The sequence below is a fragment of the Macaca fascicularis genome, chromosome 10 (assembly GCF_037993035.2).
Source record: "Macaca fascicularis isolate 582-1 chromosome 10, T2T-MFA8v1.1".
In the NCBI taxonomy this organism is placed as follows: Eukaryota; Metazoa; Chordata; class Mammalia; order Primates; family Cercopithecidae; genus Macaca; species Macaca fascicularis.
In genome coordinates, this window is record NC_088384.1 from 114,613,455 (window position 1) to 114,631,633 (window position 18,179).

At 48.1% G+C, this 18,179-nt stretch overlaps 1 long non-coding RNA gene across 1 annotated transcript in view; it reads left to right on the plus strand.

Moving 5' to 3' along the window:
* Positions 1–9,129, plus strand: part of LOC141407946 (uncharacterized) — a 41,885-nt gene extending 32,756 nt beyond the window's left edge. The window contains exon 2 of the long non-coding RNA XR_012419580.1: positions 7,150–9,129. This is a non-coding gene — a long non-coding RNA (uncharacterized lncRNA). The remainder of the gene's footprint in view (positions 1–7,149) is intronic.
* The last annotated feature ends 9,050 nt before the right edge of the window (positions 9,130–18,179 follow it).

Consider the following 18,179-nt stretch of genomic DNA (forward strand, 5'->3'; position numbering starts at 1 on the left):
GAGGGGAATCCAGCTCAAGTGTTAGTGAGGGGCTGAGCTATGGAAACTCCCCCCTCAAGGGGCAACTACTTCTTTAGCTCTTTATCCCTCCCTCATTCCCCTTAAAATGGTGGTGATAATTGAATGCTACTGTGCTTCATCCACCAGAATAGAATAGTTTTCTCTCTTCCCCCACTGGGACTCCTGTTTTGTCCCATACAATGCTTGGATTTGCATTTGTCTTGATAACAGAGACATGATTCTCTCAGATTCATTGAGCTTTCAGAGGGGTCAGGCCCTGTGTTTGGGCTTTACATACAACAGCTCATATGAACCCTGTGAGGTAGAGAGTCATGGTCCTCACTGAGCAGATGAGGAAACTGAGGCTCAGAGAGGGTCAATGAAGTACCTCATATTCTCCACAGAAGGCTCAGTTCTTCTGTAAATGCCTCTGGGGTTCAAGAAAAGTAGTGTTCCTGGACTTGAATTTTCCAATACAACTCTCTTGAGTAGGTCTAAGTGGCCCTGGAGAAGCTGTGAAACTGGTCTCCAAGCATAGCACCCTTATACCTGGACTCCTACAGCCCCAGGAGTGCAGAGACATTAACAGACAAGGTCAGTGAGACAGTGTGACAATGGGGGTTGCAGAGGAGCTTGGCTGGCCCCCAGCAGGTGCCCAGGAGAGGGGGCTTGGCAGAGGTTCCCCCAGAGGTAACGCCTGAGTGGTGTCATAGCACAAAGCGAAGTCACCCTGGGGGCGGGGGAGGCCCTCTGTGCATCGTTTGATTAACTGTACTTAAAGGAGGCAGGTACAAAATGCTGTGGGAGTGCGGGGGCAGGGGTGATTAATCCTCTTATAATCTGTTGGCCACAGTTTTGCTGTTGCAGGAGGTTTTGCTGGAGAGATCGATTGAGTCTTAACAGAGTGGTGAAATGGTGCAGCGACTCTGTTGCTAACTCCAGCAGAGCCTCACCCAGAGGAAGGCTCAACCCTTACAGCCATGTGACTTGGGGGTTTCAAATTGGTGCTTCTCTTGGTGGACTGGTGAAATTTTCCCACAGAACCCATTTGTCTGATGCAGGGAGTGGAAAGGATAAGAGGAGATGGGAAGAGAACAGGAAGAAAGGGAGAGAGAGCAGGAATAAACAGCCTCTTATTTGATTCATTATTAAAAATGTGAAGGTGCCCCGTCTTCCTTACTTCCACACTCAGAGTTTCTCTCAACCCCCACCACAGTCCTGTGAGGCAGGTTCATGTCCCTCATTTTATTGGTAAAAAATTCAGGGGCCCAAGAAGTGGAGTAGCTTGCCTAGAGTTGGGCAGGGAATCAGTGCCAAAGCCAGGTCTCAAACCCAAAACTCCAAAAGCTGTGCACGGTCAGAGGGAAGTAGGATCTGGTAGTGCCCTTGATGATCCAGGAACCCCTAAGATGTGGCCTGATGCAGGGGTTCTACAGATGATCTTGCCACATTGCTGGACTGGAGGACAATTTGGGCTGTGCACGTTGGGCTGTGGAAGCCCAGAGAAGGATGCCAGAATCTGCTGGGAAAGTCAGGGAAAGCTTCTTGGAAGGGGAATATTGACACTGGGTTTTAGTAGATGTGCAGGAGTCCTTGAGTTCACTAAGGGTGGAAGCTCATTCTGGGAATGGAAGCAGTATGTGCAAAGGCTCAGAGTTGTGGACTGTGTATCCAGAGAATAATCTGACTTGCAGAGTGGCTGATGGTAGGATGTGGGGCTAGTGCAGAAAGCAGAGGCAGCCGGAAGAAGCATCATGGTTCGCAGCTCCTCTACCACCCTTGTCTGTCAGACACACACAAGGTAGCCTTTTCCTGGGGCAGGATTTTACTGGAAGTTAGGGAACTGCTCGTTGCTTTAGGGTCTTTGGAAGCTAACAATGGATTCTCCAAGGAGTGAGAGCAAAGCCACAAGCAGAAAAGGATTCTGCTGTTGAAATTGTGTAACTGCCTCCCTCTGTTATTTTCTAATTAATGAAGGGGTGAGGGGAGCCCCAAGGCTTTGAAGTAGCAAGAGAGAATTCTGAAATGTCTCCAGCCGGCCCCACGAAAGGGGTCTGATTACAGAGCAGCCTTCTCCAAGTGTGACGTCACCCACTGGGCAGTGGGAATCAGTCACAGGAGTGGGAGGAGGCTTCAGTGTCTAAACCATAGAATGAAAATATCTGCAACCACAGGCCCCGAGGCCACAACCCAGCGTGGCCCTTCTCTTCCTAGGGTAATGCAGTGGACTCTGGATGGTGTCACTGGAAGCCCGTGCTGCGTGCTGGGGCATTTCAGAGGGAAGCCTCGAGAGCAGCATTCTGCTCTAGCTGTTCATCTTGACTCTGGCAAGAGGTGTTTTCTTTCTCAGAGAGAAGCAATATTCTTTTTGGAATAAACGCTCAGATTTACCAGCTCCACGGCTGGTCAGAAGGAAGGAAAGAAGAAACATAGGTTATCACTCCAAAGACTTCATCCAGCCTCATGAATGACCTGGATGATACTATGGGTTGTAGATTTCTGAGAGGTGATGGTGGCACCACGTGAAACATAGAGCCCTGCGAATATGCCTGAAAATGCCACACTTTGTGAGTCAGCAGTTCAGTGAATCTTTACTAAGCATGCAGCATGTGCCAGGCACTGTGTCAGGGACCGATGAGGATGGTGAACCCTGCCTGTCCACTGTGACTATGTAGTCTGCAAGGAGAAAGCAATAGATAGATGTAACAACTCCAGATTGGAATCCACTCCATGAAAGAAAGAGGGAAGCAGACAAGGGTGGTGAGAGGTACTGTGCTTTGCAGGGCGGCTGAGCTGACTCCAGAGGAGGCCCAGAGGTTGCCTTGCAGGTGCAGGGAAGGCGTGCTAGACAGAAAGGGTGGCGTGTGCTGAGGCCTCTGGGGCATTACAGAAGTCTGTAGAAGGTTCATGCGTCAGGAGGGATGGAAGCAGGGGAAACATTCTGAAGGGGAGGCAGAAAGAGCTGGGAAGCCAGCTTCACTTTTTCACCAGGAATGGTCCCCAACAGGAACTGCAGTGTAGACCCTGCCCCAAGAAGGTCTATACAGCCCACCACCCCCCCCACCTTCGTGGGGAGTAGGGAAGGGGCCAACAGGTAGGCTTTTCCTTCCATTTCTAAGTCTTTGCGTCTTAAGTTTTGGTATTCTGTAGTCACTGAAGAGGTTGGAGAATCTTTAGCTTGAAATGCAAGATGATTTCTTTAGGAAAAATGATCAGATTCCTCCTGACCTCTTGTTCCAAGGAGAATAGGCAGTATTTTATCATTGCGGCATTGTGTCATAGCTACAGCTAGCACCATCTGAATGCTTGCCAATGTAACAAAGGGAAGATAAAGTGGGATGACTCAGTCTTGGGTCGTGAAAGCTCAGGAAAGTGAGACAGCCACCTCCCCCTGCCAGGCTTGGTACAGGGAAGGAGGAAGATGGGCAGAATCTAGTGCCTTCTTCTTGCCCAGGCCCGATCTCCACTTAGCAGACATCCAGCTGCCCAGCCTGGGGTCTTCACCATCTCATTCACCTGCTTGGAATATTAACCACTTTAAAAGACCTTGGATGAGGGATGCTCTGTGATGAGCTCATTATGAAGACAAGAAGGCAACATGGAACAAAATACCTTGAGCCAAACATATTCCCTCTTTGAAGGAATTCTCAGGGCTAACATGCTAATGGGCATTGTGACCACCCCATAAGGAGGCTAGAGTATGTAGCGTTTCTCAAATCTACTTAAGGATGAGTACTTATTTTAAGATACATCTTATGGGCTGGGGATTTTGTGGAAATCAGTTTGGGATACAATGATTTAACCTGATGTGATTACCCTTTTACCTTTGTTGTCATCAAGAACAGCTATAAAAATGGCAGTGAGCAACCATCTATTCATCCAATCAACTACTTATCCAACCACTTATTCAAACAATCATCTGTTTATTCATTCAATCTGCCATCCATCCATCCATTCACTCATCTATCCATCCATCCATCCGTCCATCCATCCACCCATCCATATACCTGTCATCTGTACATATAAGCAGGCAGCCATCCATCCATCCATCCATCCACCCATCCATATACCTATCATCTGTACACATAAGCAGGCAGCCATCCATCCGTCCATCCATCCACCCGTCCATATACCTATCATCTGTACATATAAGCAGGCAGCCATCCATCCGTCCATCCATCCACCCATCCATATACCTATCATCTGTACATATAAGCAGGCAGTCATCCAGGCTTTCCATACCTTGTACACAATACTAGGACTTTGGCAGACCCAAGACTGATGTTTGCCGGGAGCTTCTAGTCTAATATAAGACTACCTCCCATATACAAATAACCAGATTTCTGGGTGAAAAGTGATTTCTGTCTTTGAGAAAATGGAATTCTAGAAGCTAAGAAATGTGGAAAGCTCCTCTCCTTAGGTGAGTCCTTGAGGGCATTTTTCCCAGGAAAAGGGATTTGGACATAAAACCGTGGAAGCTGGAAGCAGGGGACCAGTGAGAGCAGAGAGCCAGAGGTTCAACAGGAGCATGCTGGGGGAGCCATCCTGCCCCCCTTCTTTGAGTCTCTGCTTGGCTGAGTAGTGACTACAGCTCCCATAAAAGGCTGCTGTTCAGCTGCCACATTACTGGCAAAAACATCTCTAACGAGGCTTAATTCTTCCATCGGCATGCCTTTCTTTAGGTGCTGGCTTCAGAAACATTTAGTTCCACTTACAATCAGAGGCTGAAATGTGTTTTTCTTCACAGTGTCCACAGATGAGGCCCTGAGAACCTGTCTTTGGCTGCACTGGGGCTGGAAAGAAACCACTGTCCAGTCTTAAGCACCATTCACCTGGGGCCCCAGACGCTGACTTCCCAGAATATTCTACCACAGGGCAGCAGAGTTGGCAAGATCTCTATACATAACCAGAAAGAGATGAGATCCTTGAGGCTTTGCAGAGAAACCACCCATTTGCCTAACAGGGCCATGTGCTGAACATTCAACATGGCTGTGGGCTATGCAGGGGGACCCAGGTCCTGAGCTTGGGGTATAGCGGCTGGCCCACCAGCCAGGCACCCTGACCCCTGGAGGTTACATTCTAACGGGGGAAGACAGACAGTAAGCACCAAACAAGTAAACAAGATAATGACACACTGTGCTAAATACTTGGGGGCGACAGGCTGATGTGCTGGAAGCCGGTTTTAGACAGGGTGGTCAGGACAGGATTCCTAAGGACGTGACATTTGAACTCAGATGAATGACAAGAAGGAGCCAGGTGAAGTAAAAGCTAGGGAGGGAAAGCTGGTGCCAAGACCCCGAGGTTAATGGGAGGTGACACATTGTGAGAGACAGAAAGGCCAGTGCTGATAGAGGCTGTGGAGAAAGATGGGGAGTGGTAAAGAAAGTCACTGGTAAGGTGGGCAGGGGTCCAACCACTTCCTGTGGCCACAGGAAGGAGTTTCAGTTTTGTTTTAAGTGCAGTGAAAAGCAAGGGGGAAGGTTTAGGTAGGTGAGTGATTTTGTGTTTCATTTTGAAATCCTTGCTCTGGCTGCTGAGTGGAAAGAGAGTGTCGGGGTGAGCGCACAGGCTGGAGGAACTGTGAAGGGCTGGCACAGTCATGGAGGGACCAGATCAGGGGTGGGGCAGCCGGGAGTTGGAGGGAAGAGGAGGGTTGGGGATCTGGTGTGGAGATGGAGCCGGCAGGGCCTACTGCTGGATTGAATGTGGCTGTGGGAGAAAGAGGAGAAGGAAGGACCACTCCAAATGGGGCTTGAGTAGCTGGGAAATGTGGCTTTACTCCTGGGCTGCAGGAAGGTTGGGGAGAAACAGGTTTGGGGACAGGGAAAGAGTTCTGTTGTGGCCATGTTGTGTGAAAGATGCATCTTAGCCATCATGGAGGCAGTTGCATGTATGTCTGGACTTGGAGGGGGAAATCTGAAGTGGGGGAGAATGGAGACCAGGGCAAAGAGAAGCAGAACCAGAGTCAAGCGACAGCAGGATGGAGGGGAGAGTGCACAGCTCTGTGTGAACTCCTGGATCCAACCATGCCTGAAGCTTAACCCACCTTGGACTCCAGTTATGTGAGTCAACCAGCCCCCACATCCTTTGTTTTATTCGAGTCCATTTTAGTCGGGCTTCTGTCATCTGTGGTGGAAAGAGTCTTGGCTCAATGCAGGAGGCATTTTCAGTGTTTCAGGCGGATATAAATGCCTTTCCTTTGCCTTGGGCTGGAATTGCATCACCCCAGGGTGGCAAGACAAGAGGCGGTAGCCAGCTATAGAAAGAGTGGACCTTTGGCATTGGGCAGACTCAGGAGCTGGTCCTGGCTTTGCCTCTGGCTGCCCGTGTGACCTTGGAGAAGGAGACATGCTTCTCTGTCCCTCCATGTCCTGGCACGGAGGGGTTGTGGAAGGACAGCGTGGAGGGTGCGGGGGCAGCGGCTGGTGCGTGGCAGGTGCTTAATAAGTATCAGCTTTTGGCGTCTCTCCCCTCCACACTGATTAAAAGCTCGAGTTGGCAGTTATTTATGTCTTTGATTAATTAAACAATTGGAAAACAAATTATTACTTAACGAAGGCAGTTTGGGCGACACAGTCTGAAAACATGAGGGCTGGTGGGGAAAAGATCAAAAGTGGCACTCAGCAGTGAGGCTGGAAACCACCGGGGTAGAGAATCTTCAAGGTCCTTCTCATCTGGAAGATTCGCCTTTTCTGGATGTGCAGAATGTGGCTCCCTACAGATAAATGTTGACTTATGGTTTGAGTGGCTCATTATAGGTCACGGCGCCTTCAAATGGCAGCCAGGTAATCACTCTGGTGCTACCTACATGGAGTTTATCCAAGGCAAGAGGCGGAGAGGGAGAAACCGGACCTGAGTCATGGCCATGTGGCCGGCCGCTGCCGTCATTCGGGTGAAATCCACCTCTGTCGCTGTTCCCCATGGCCCCCCAACCCCCATGGCCAGCCCTCCATGGTGGCTGAATTAAGCATCAACCGCTGGGCAGTAACCCTCGTAGACCCGTGGAAGTGCCCTCTGGAAGTGCCTGGGCTCAGTGAGGGTGGGGAAAGGAGGAGCGGGGAGGGAAGAGGGGAGAGGGGGTGGGGGCAACCTTTGTGCTTGAATTTCAAAACCGCTCAAGTTTTTCACCTCATTATCGTTTGCTTCAAGGAAAATTCCCTGGAGTCCAAGGGTTGTGTGATGAGGCCCCCCGCCCCCACTCCGTAACTTCCTGGCCATCTGCGTGACTCGCAACCCTGAGGCTTCCAAGGAAGAGCATTTTCGCCACCCCTCAAGACTGCTTCACAGCCGGCATCGCTTGAGCACATTGCCTCATTTTTTTTGAAGGGATCGCGCTGGTTTATGGCTTTTTCACCTCCAAACCTGTCCTCACTGGGTGCAGGAGAAATTCCGATTTGCCAGGAACCTGTCCAGTCATCTGGAACCTTCCCCAGGGCTGGGAAGGTCAACTCCCGCCACAGGTCATATTGATTTTATTGGATGGCTTTTTCCAAAGCAGTGGAACAGCAGCAGGCGGGGAGGGTTCCAGCTCTGCGCGGGAGCACACGGCCCACGCTGCCTGAAACGGCTCTCCCCTTCCTCGCCAGTACAGGGAGCGGGTATAGGGGCTGGCCCACCTACAATCCCCTCCTAGATCAGGCCTTTGCTTGCATTATCAGAGTGGGATTGTCAACCTGGTTTCCTTAAATTGCTGCATGAGCTCGGTCCATGTGTGGTCACAAAGCAAGATACCCCATCAGCCCCACGGAATATATTAAGCGTCTGTGCAGTGATTGCTGTTGACCGCTTCCTGGGAGCTGGCGAGGAGGCCCCTGCTAGCGCCTGATAGGGAAGAGACAGTCGTGGGGGACAGAGCAGATGTGCCTTGGGAAGAGTCAAAAGGGAAGAGGGAGGGGTGGGCTGGGTTGAAAGCCTGCTGGACCTGGGCTCTACCCTTTACCACCTTCCAAGGGAGGCATGATCCCACTGTACAGAGTAAGGCCCTAAGGCCAGGAAGGGCAAGGTGACCTGAGAGCTAGCACCAGAAGCCAGGCCTAGCTCCAGAATCCTTGCCTGTAACAGAGAGAATGGCTGTTCTCTCACTTTGGTACACATCAAAATCAGAGGGCTTGTCAAAATGCTGTTTCCCAGGCCCCCACACCAACTCCTAGGGGACAGACGTCTCTGGATAGCAAGTCACAGATGTGTACTGGCAGGGGCCAAATGAGGACCCATGGCTACACTGCTGACCAAAGGTCTTCTCCAGTAACAGGCAAACGACTCTGGACCCATGAACACCAGGGGAGTGATCCAGGGAGAGAGAAGATGTTTCGGGCTCTCCGGTTGCGAATTCTAATCCCCATCGTTTATCTGATCCTTTCTCACTCCAAATGGTTTGGAAATGCCAGCACACACTCAACTTCCTCAGAGGCACATCTGTGCTTCGTGGTGCAACAAGGAAAGCCTGGGTGCAGGCACAGAGGTCTGTAGTCACGTGGGAGTTTGGAGGCTGCAAGTTGCTTGATGCTGGTGGATTATCAAGTATGAGATGTGATGTGGAGGGGTAGATAAGACAGATCGTGAAGGTTAAATATTGTATCTGTCCCCTCCGCCTTTTTTTCCCCCCCGAGTGGTGACAGGAAGTCTCCTAAGGGTTTTAACTGGGGGATGACATGGCCAGTCCTAGGTGTTTGAAGGCTCACCCTGGCTACAGTACAGAAAGGCAAAGCTGGACCAGGGCAGTTAGGAGCCTTGTGTGGTCCAAGCAAAATATACAGAGGCATTTGAGTTCAGGTTAACCTGAATGAGGAGTCCTTATAGATCCGCGAGAGCATTCACTAGAGAAACCAGAAGAGCCACACCTTAGCAGTGGGCCTAAATTATTCCTACAGTAAGGGCTACATTAGACCCACCCTAACCAAGATTATAAACAAGTCTCCAAAGGGTCAAACTGAACCACAAGTTTGATTTGCCTGAAAAAGTTTTTGCCCCCAAAAGTCTTTATTTTATAATTATCTGCCTACCAAAGCAAAGCCCAACACTCTTTGAAGGAAGACAACAACATTTTAGACACTCAACATTGAAGTGTCTAAATGTTCTTAGAGCAGAAAGAAAATGATGCCAGATAGAAATTTAGATCTACAAAAGAAAGAATGACAATAACAAATATGCATGTATTTTAATTTGTTAATTAAATACGCTATTTTTAATTTTTAATTTTTAAATTAATTTAAAATAGATTTGGCAATTTAAAACAGAAACAATAGCGATGTGTAGTGGGATGTGTAATGTAATTATCATAATGTTCAACATCCAAACAAAAATTACTAAATATGTTAAGTTGAACAATGTGAGACAATCAGTCAAGAGACACAGTCTCAGAAATGACAAGGATGATAGAATTAGCAAACAAGGACATTAAAACAACTATTAAATGCATATTCAATTATTTTTAAAACATGAACATAGTGAAGAGAGGAATTTAGGAGATAAAAAGCACCAAATGGAATTTCTAGAGATGAAAACTACAGTATCAGAAATGAAAAATATAATGGGATTAACAGCAGATTTGGAAATAGGGTGAAAGGAGAAGTGAATGTTAAGACATGGCAATAGAAACGATCCAAAATGAAACAGAAAAAACAAGACTAAAAAAATGAATAGACTTCCAGTGACCTGTGGGACAATATCAAGCATGTGTAGTTTGAGTCTCAAGGTGAGAAGTCGGGGGAGAGGACAGGAAAAGAAATGAGAAGAAATAATGATTGAATATTTTCCAAATTTGTTGAATGCTATAAATTCTAAGATCCAAGAGGCTCAACTAGGCACAAACAAGATTCACACACACACACACCATACTGCACAGCTACGTACATCATAGTTGAATTACTGAAAACCAGTGATGAAGAGAAAAATTTTTATATAGCCAGGGGGAAAATGCAAGCCAGGAGACAGTGGAATGACACTGTCAAAGTTCTGAAAGAAAAAAAAAATACTTGTCAACTTAGAATTCTATACCTATCAAAGATATTTTTCAGGTGAGAGTCAAATAATGACTTTTTTGACAAAAAAAAAAAGGTGATAGAATCCATCAGAAGAAACCTGACACCACAAGAGGCATTAAAGGAAGTTCTTAGGGCAGAAAGAAAATGATGCCAGATAGAAATTTAGATCTACAAAAGAAATGAAAGAATAACAAATATGTATGTAAATATGCTTTTTCATTTTTAAATTAATTTAAAACAGATTTGGCTGTTTAAAACATAAACAATAGCAATGTGTAGTGGGATGTATAACAAGTGAAAGATATGACCACAGAGGCAGGAAGAATGAGAGGGCAAAATGGAAATCTATTATTTCCTATGTTGTATGAAAGTGGTATAATATTATTTGAAGGAAGACTATGTAATTAAAGATGCAATTTTGTAAAAGTAAAATTAAACAAGAGGTCTAATTTATGAGTTGACAGTGGAAATGAAATGGAATCATTAAAATGCTTTATACCATTAGCAAGATGGCAGCTATAAATTCAACCATATCAGTAACATTAAATACAAATACTGAGAACACTCCAATTATAAAAGACAGGCATGATCAAACTGGATATAAAAACAAGACCCAACTATATGCTATCTTCAAGAAACCCACAGTAACTATGAAGATATAAAGTTCAATGATGGAAGAAGATATGCTATGCAAACACTAATCAAAAATAGGCTTGGAGCGGCCGTATTCATCAAGGAGAATTAAAAACAAGAAATATTATCAGAGTTAAAAAAAAGGGTCAGTTCATAAGCAGACATAACATTCCTAAGTGTATGCATATAAATGACAGAGATTCAAAATACTTGAAACAAAAACAACTGAACTGGAAGGAGAAATAGGCAAATCTAACATTATAGTTGGAAATTTCAACATCCCTGGATTGATAAAAGTAGAAAGAAAATCAGTAAAGATATAAAAGACCTGATCAATGTTATCAACCAACTTGGCTTAATGAACATTTTAAGTATCATTTCACCCAACAGCATCAGAACACTCTTCCTTTTAAAGCATGCGCTGTTGGTAGCAAGTCCCCCCAAAATCTGGCCATAAACTGGCCCCAAAACTGGCCATAAACAAAATCTCTGCAGCACTGTGATATGTCCATAATGGCCCTTGGCCCTAATGCCCAAGCTGGAAGGTTGTGGGTTTACGGGAATGAGGGCAAGGAACACAGGCCGGCCCAGGGTGGAAGACCACCTAAAGACGTTCTTAAGCCACAAACAATTAGCATGAGCGATCTGTGTCTTAAGGGCGTGTTCCAGCTACAGTTAATTCGGCCCATCCCTTCGTTTCCCGTGAGAGATACTTTTAGTTAATTTAATATCTATAGAAACAATGCTAATTTCTGGTTTGCTGTTAATAAATATGTGGGTAAATCTCTGTTTGGGGCTCTCAGCTCTGAAGGCTGTGAGACCCCTGATTCCCGACTTCACACCTCTGTATTTCTGTGTGTGTGTCTTTAATTCCTCTAGCGCCGCTGGGTTAGGGTCTCCCCAACAGAGGTGGTCTCGGCAATATGTGGACTAGTCACCCAGATAAATCGTAGCATAAAAATGGAAATAAAAACCCTGACATTATCAAGTGCTGGTGAGTACGCAGAGCCACTGGACCTTACCTACGTTGTGGATGGGAAGGCTGAATGATGCAGCCACTTTGGAAAGTAGTTTGGCAGTTTTTTGTTTTTTTTTTTCTTTTTGAGACAGGGTCTCACTTTGTCACTCAGACCCAGTTTGCATCACTGCCAGGAGTGCAGTGGCACAAACAGCTCATTGCAGCCTTGACCTCCAGGGCTCATGGAATCCTTCCTCCTTAGCCCCCCAAGCACCTGGGACTACAAGCGTGCACCACTGCACCTGGCTAATTGTGTGTGTGTGTATTTTTTGTACAGACAGGGTTTTGCCACATTGCCCAGACTGGTCCTGAACTCCTGGCCTCAAGCAATCCTCCTGCCTTGGCCTCCCAAAGTGCTGGGATTACAGGTGTGAGCCACAGCGCCCGGCCTGGCAGTTTCTTATAAAGTTAAATATACATCTACCATAACACCTAGCATCCCACTTGTATGTACTTATCCGAAGGAAATGAAAACATATGTGTCCAAAAACATATACGTGGATGTTTACAGTGGCTTTATTTATAATGGCAAAAAACTGGAAATAACCCAAATATCCATCAGCTGATGGATGGGTAAAGAAACTGTGCCACAGCCATATGATGGAATCCTACTGGAACTACTCAATGTCAGAGAGGATTGAAGGGCTGATACACACAACTCAGATGAATATAAAAGGTATTATGATGAGTGAATGAAGCTGGGCTTACAAAGCTACAAAGTGTATGACTCCATTTATAAGATATTTACATTCCAGAAAAGATAAACATATAGGGGGTGGAGGAAGGGGACTGATTAAAAAGGGGCATGAAGGAACTTTTTGGAAAAAATAAAGAAAAAAAAAGAACTGCTGGCATGGTTAAGGAAATCAAACATAAGACACAGAGTGGGGGAACATATTTGAACACGCATATCTGTAATGGACTTTTATCTCTAATACATAAATAACTTTTACTATTCAATAATAAAAAGACAAATAACCCATATTTAAAATGGGCAAAGGATTTGAAAAGACATTCTATCAAAAAAGACATATGGATAACTAATTAGTAATAAACGATTCATGTAAAGTTGTTAAACATCATTATCATCAGGGAAATGAATATTAAAAGCACAGTGAGATACCACCATGCTCGCCAGAATGGCCAAAATTAAAAAGATAGACAACAGTAAGTGTTGGTGAGGATGTAGAAGGACTGGAATTTTCTTTTCTTTTCTTTTCTTTTTTTTTTTTTTTTTTTGAGACGGAGTCTTGCTCTGTTGCCCAGGCTGGAGTGCAGTGGTGCAATCTTAGCTCACTGCAACGTTTGCCTCCCGGGTTCAAGCTATTCTCCCACCTCAGCCTCCCGAATAGCTGGGATTACAGGCATGCACCACCACGTCCGGCTAATTTTTGTATTTTTAGTAGAGACAGGGTTTCACCATGTTGACCAAGCTGGTCTCAAACTCCTGAACTCGGGTGATCCACCTGCCTCAGCCTCCCAATAAGTGCTGGAATTACAGGTGTGAGCCAGCACGCCCGGCCAAGGGCTGGAATTTTCCTACATTGCTGGTTGGAAAAGAAGTCAGCAGTTTCTTAACAAGCTAAATATATTCTTGTCATTTGACTCAGCCATCCTGCATGGTGCATGCACCACCATGGAAGGCAGTCAGAGAACTGCTGGTCATAAACTCTATTGTCCTTGCAGGTAGGCTGTGGCCACACTGGTCCCTTGCGGGTCTATGGCTGTGTTGGTCTTTCATGGTCTCAGGTTGCTATGTCTTTTTATGTGCTTGTGTCCGGTTTAGACAGTTTTTCTAGCTTGTCTGACAGCAGGCTGTCAGAATAACTTTTTGTCAATGTTTCTATCTGTAGCTGCTGACTTTCTTTTTCTTTTTGAGATGGAGTCTCGCTCTGTCACCCAGGCTGGAGTGCAGTGTCATGATCTTGGCTCACTGCACACTCACCTCCCCGGTTCAAGTGATTCTCGTGCCTCAGCCTCCTGAGTAGCTGGGATTACAGGCACACGCCACCATGCCTGGCTAATTATTGTCTTTTTGTAGAGACAGGGTTGGCCAGGCTTGTCTTGAACTCCTGACCTCAGGTGAACCACCTGCATCAGCCTCCCAAAGTGCTGGGATTATAGCTATAGCTTCCTTTCTTTCCTTCTTTATTTTTTGAGACAGAGTCTTGCTCTGTCACCCAGGCTGGAATGCAGTGGCACAATCTTGGCTCACTGCAAGCTCCGCCTCCTGGGTTCATGCCATTCTCCTGCCTCAGCCTCCCGAGTAGCTGGGACCACAGGCGCCCGCCACCACGCCCGGCTAATTTTTTGTATTTTTAGTAGAGACAGGAATTCACCATGTTAGCCAGGATAGTCTCAATCTCCTGACCTCGTGATCCACCCGCCTCGGCCTCCCAAAGTGCTGGCATTACAGGCGTGAGCCACCACACCTGGCCTGTAGCTGCCTTTCTTTAATGGTGCCTTTGATCTGCTATGTTTTTCATACCAGCAAGGACACTGACTATCATTCTTACTGTTGTCTTACCTTCGTTTCTTTATGCCTTTTGCAAGCATTACCTCATTTTGTCTGCTGGGGAGGGACTGTCACTCTCATTTACCACTGGTCGTCAGCTCTGGCACAGCGCTGGGATTCAAGTAGGTTTGACTCCAGTGTGTTCTTTGATCATGGAGCTAACAGTATGAAGGGAATTCAGAAGCTGGCACCATGTTGCCCACAGACAGACACGAGCAGGGAGAGGGCAGGGGGAGAAAGCTGCGGGGCAGGTAGGCTTCCCAGAGGAGGTGGAACAAAATTCCAACCTGGAGGTTCTGGGCAGTAGAGAAAAGCCACAAGCCCAGTGAGAAGTGCTCGAGGGGACCAGCCCAGTGGTGACCTGGGAGATGAGGGGAGAGCACTGGCTGGAAGATGAATGCAGTGCTAGATTATGCAGGGCCTTGAATGCCAGGGCAAGCATTGGGTTTGATCATGTGAGTGGGCACTGGAAGGCACCATGCCCAGGTGCCCTGGCTAGGGGACTCATGCCAATGATCTTGGGAAGCAAGCAGCTCATGCAATGAAGGCCATGCTGACTAGTGGCCATTCGCTGTGAAGTCTCAGCTACCTTCCCTTGCAGGAGGGGCCGGGAAGGGCTCCAGGCTCAGGCAGTGGACAAAGGATGGATTTTCCAGCTTTCCTGCTGCTGTCCAGGGGCATTCTCCCTTCCCCGGGAGATAAGGGGTCCTCTGAAGCCCAGTGCTCTTTTCTGCCCCTCTGCTCACCTTTGAGAGGTCTCAGCCTTCCTCACTGGGAATAAGTGGCCACAATTAGTAGTAAGTTTAGACAGGTGACCCAAGCTACAGGCAGATGCGCTTCACTGTCTCCCAGGTGCACCCCCTTAGCGGCAGGTTCGTGAGGCAATGTGAAATCACACACACCCAGTGAGTCTTTGCCCCATGGCCCCATGGGTGCATCGGGAAGGCATAAAGCAGGCGGCAGAACCCAAGTGTGCCTGAGCATACCGTTGTCATCCATCCCTGAAGATGTCCTCTTTGTCCACTGCTTTCCCTGCCAAGCAGGACCAACTACAGAACTTTCAGGGCTTAGTGCAAAATCAAAATGCAAGGTTGCTCCTTCAAAAAATATTAAACCAAGTGTGGGCCTCTGCTGAGCATGGGGCCCTGTGAGGCTGCACAGCCGTGTGCCCGTGAAGCCGCCCCTGTTCCTGTGCCTGGCCTCATTCTATCCTGCAGGGGGGCTGGCTGGACCTCAGAGGGCACTGCCTCTAGTTGTGGGGTCCCCATCTGCCTGTGGCTATTTGCATTCTGGCAGCACTGAGCACCTCATGCACCTGGGCATGGAGCCTTTTAGTGCCCGGCTCATTTGGTCAAACCTGGCTGGGTCCTGGCTCGCCTTGTCTTGACAGGTGAGGATGTGTATTCTCCATTCTCCATCAACTTCTCTTCCTATTCATCTATTCCTCACCCCTGAATTTACAGTCTGAACACATTGTCTTTCCTGTAACCATGCCCTCCTCCAAAACAATAGATTTCCTCCTGATCAATACCAGCCCACGCCCCTGTCGAGGCTGTCAGTGGGTTTCAGGGCATCCTTTCATATCCCTAAGAGCTGATTAACATTTCTTCTTCAACGTGGAGCTCAACCTCCGGGCTGGTCGTGGCTGTGCGACTTCTCAGAAGGCCAGGCAATTAGCTAAGACACTGTGTCTTCTACGGCTTTGACAGCATCCGCTTCCTTCCTGCCCCTCCAGGAGACTCCACCTCCACCTGTCAGCCTGGGGACACCACAGGCCCTGTGAACAGAGGCCCAGCCATCACCCAGAGAAGTGTGAGTCAACCGTATTTCCTCAGTGGCTTGTTCATTCATTCGCTTCCTCTCATTCTCTCCAGTGTTAATTGTGGACTGGCCAATGCGTGGGTGCTGAGGTGCAGGGATGAAAGGCAGGAGAGGGCAGGGAAAGAAGCGTCAGAAACCCCACACCCTCCAGTTCAAATCCCAGCTCTGCCATTTCCTAGATTTGTAACTTAGGCAAGTTTCTGATCTTCTCCTGTCCTCAGTTTCCCAGCACCTGCCTCACAGGTTGTAGAGGGAATGAAGGGGGCGGGGAAGAGGGGCAGCTGCCCTTGAAGGGCTTGGTGCCTGTGACCTGTCATGGTCCATCATGACTCACAGCCCCAGCCTAGACTTGAGCCTTAGGGCCGTCGGGAAGGCGAGTGTCGAGTGGGGCAGCGGGTGGCACCCACAGCAGGGAAGGCCGGGAGCCTGGAGACCAGGAGGCATCATGCCTCGCTCTGCCCTGTTCCCCTTGGACTGGGGCCTCCTTCCTCTCAGGCTCCAGGCTCAGACTCGCCTGAGCCTCCTGCCTCCTGCAGTCACCCTGCATCTCCCAGAGATCTCCCCAACCCGTCTCTAAAGAAGGGCCTCTTCTTAGATGCCCTTCAGTTCCCCTGCACCTTTCTGCACCGGCCCATACATTTACATTTAAAATATCTACGTGATGATTTGGTTAATGTCCTCCCTCATGTCACTGGAAGCCCCATGAGGGCAGGGACTGTGTACACACCATCGCATCCTGAGTGTTCAGAATGAGGCCAGGTATCAAGGCCAGGCTTGAGAAATCGTTTTTGCCTAAATAAATGAGTTTCTGGCTGAGAGAAACAGAGAGAGAGAGAAAGAGAGAGAGAGAGAGAGAGACGGAGAGAGACAAAAACAGAGAACTCCAAGGGGGCCTCATGCCTGGGGTATAGACAGAGGGGTTGGCAGTGGGTCCAGATATCTGGGCTGAGAACCATCTGGTCCTGTGGGCAGGGATAAGGATTCAGGTCTTTCTCCCAGGGGTCCTGGGATGCCTCTGAAGGGCATCTCAGGGCTGCGGGGCCGCATCCGATTTGCATTTTAGGGAGATCAACTGGCAGCTGTGTGGAGAGTGGATTTATAGCCTGGTTTCTTTGTTCAAATCCCCAGAGTCATTTTCTTCTTTTTTATAGGATTCTGCTTGTTAGGGACAGAGCCAGGAACTGATTATTTCTTCCTAACTCACTTTGTGACCTTGGGCGAGTCCCATTTCTCAGCAGAAAGCAGGCGACAGCCCCTGGCTGTTTCTCCCAGCTGCACAGCTGTGGTCTCCCAAGACATCCGTTCCTCCCCCAGAGAGCCCTCACCTGCCACCCTCCTGGCCACCGGCCCTGGATGGGGGTCATCTCTGCACCGAGCTTGCCTCACTCGTGGAGTCTCCCTGCTGGCGCTGCTGCAGGAGGGGGTCGAGCTGGGGGTGTGTGGACACTTCCCTTTGCCAATGACTCCCACATGGTTGATGAGAAATCCATCGGGGCCTGCCTCGTTTTGTTCCCCCGGACTGCAGCTGTTGCTCCTTACTTAACTCCAGAGTTCCCTCCCCATGCACTCCCACCCTCTCCCACTCTACCCTCCTTGCAGGGGCTTAGACAGGATGGTGGCTGTCCAGAGCCAGAGCCAGCCTGCCTCCTCCACACACGGGCGCCCACCCACCCCTCTGTAGACCGGGGCCATCGGGGGGCCCATTTGGTGATGTTTTAAGTGAGGCCAACAGAAAAACCCCACTCCACTTTCCAGCACTGCCAAAAACAGCTCTCCTGCTAGATTTATAAAGTTTGCCTAACTTTCCTTCTGCCACCCAGGAGGGGCCTTCCCTGTATTTGAAGGAAACACCTCCCCCAACCTGTTTTTTTTTTATTTAATTTTGTTTCTCTGAAAAACAGATGAAGATTTTGGCTAGAAATCCAGAGGTCTGGGGGGCAGGCGTGTAAATTCAATGGTGGTTTATTGCCCTAAGGAAAACATACTTCAGTTATGACGTATTCCCCTTTGAAATCTCACTTGACATTCTATAAAGAAAGAGGAACGTTTTTAAGAAGTTGTCGGAGCCACCTAATACCTTCCCTACAAAGCAGAGCCTTTTTGAAAGATTAATATTGAGCTGCAGACAGTCAGTCACCATAATTGTACTGATCCCGGCGTGTTCCTCTGCCCACGCCGTCGGGCCACTGGGAATCGCAGGAGAGCTCCA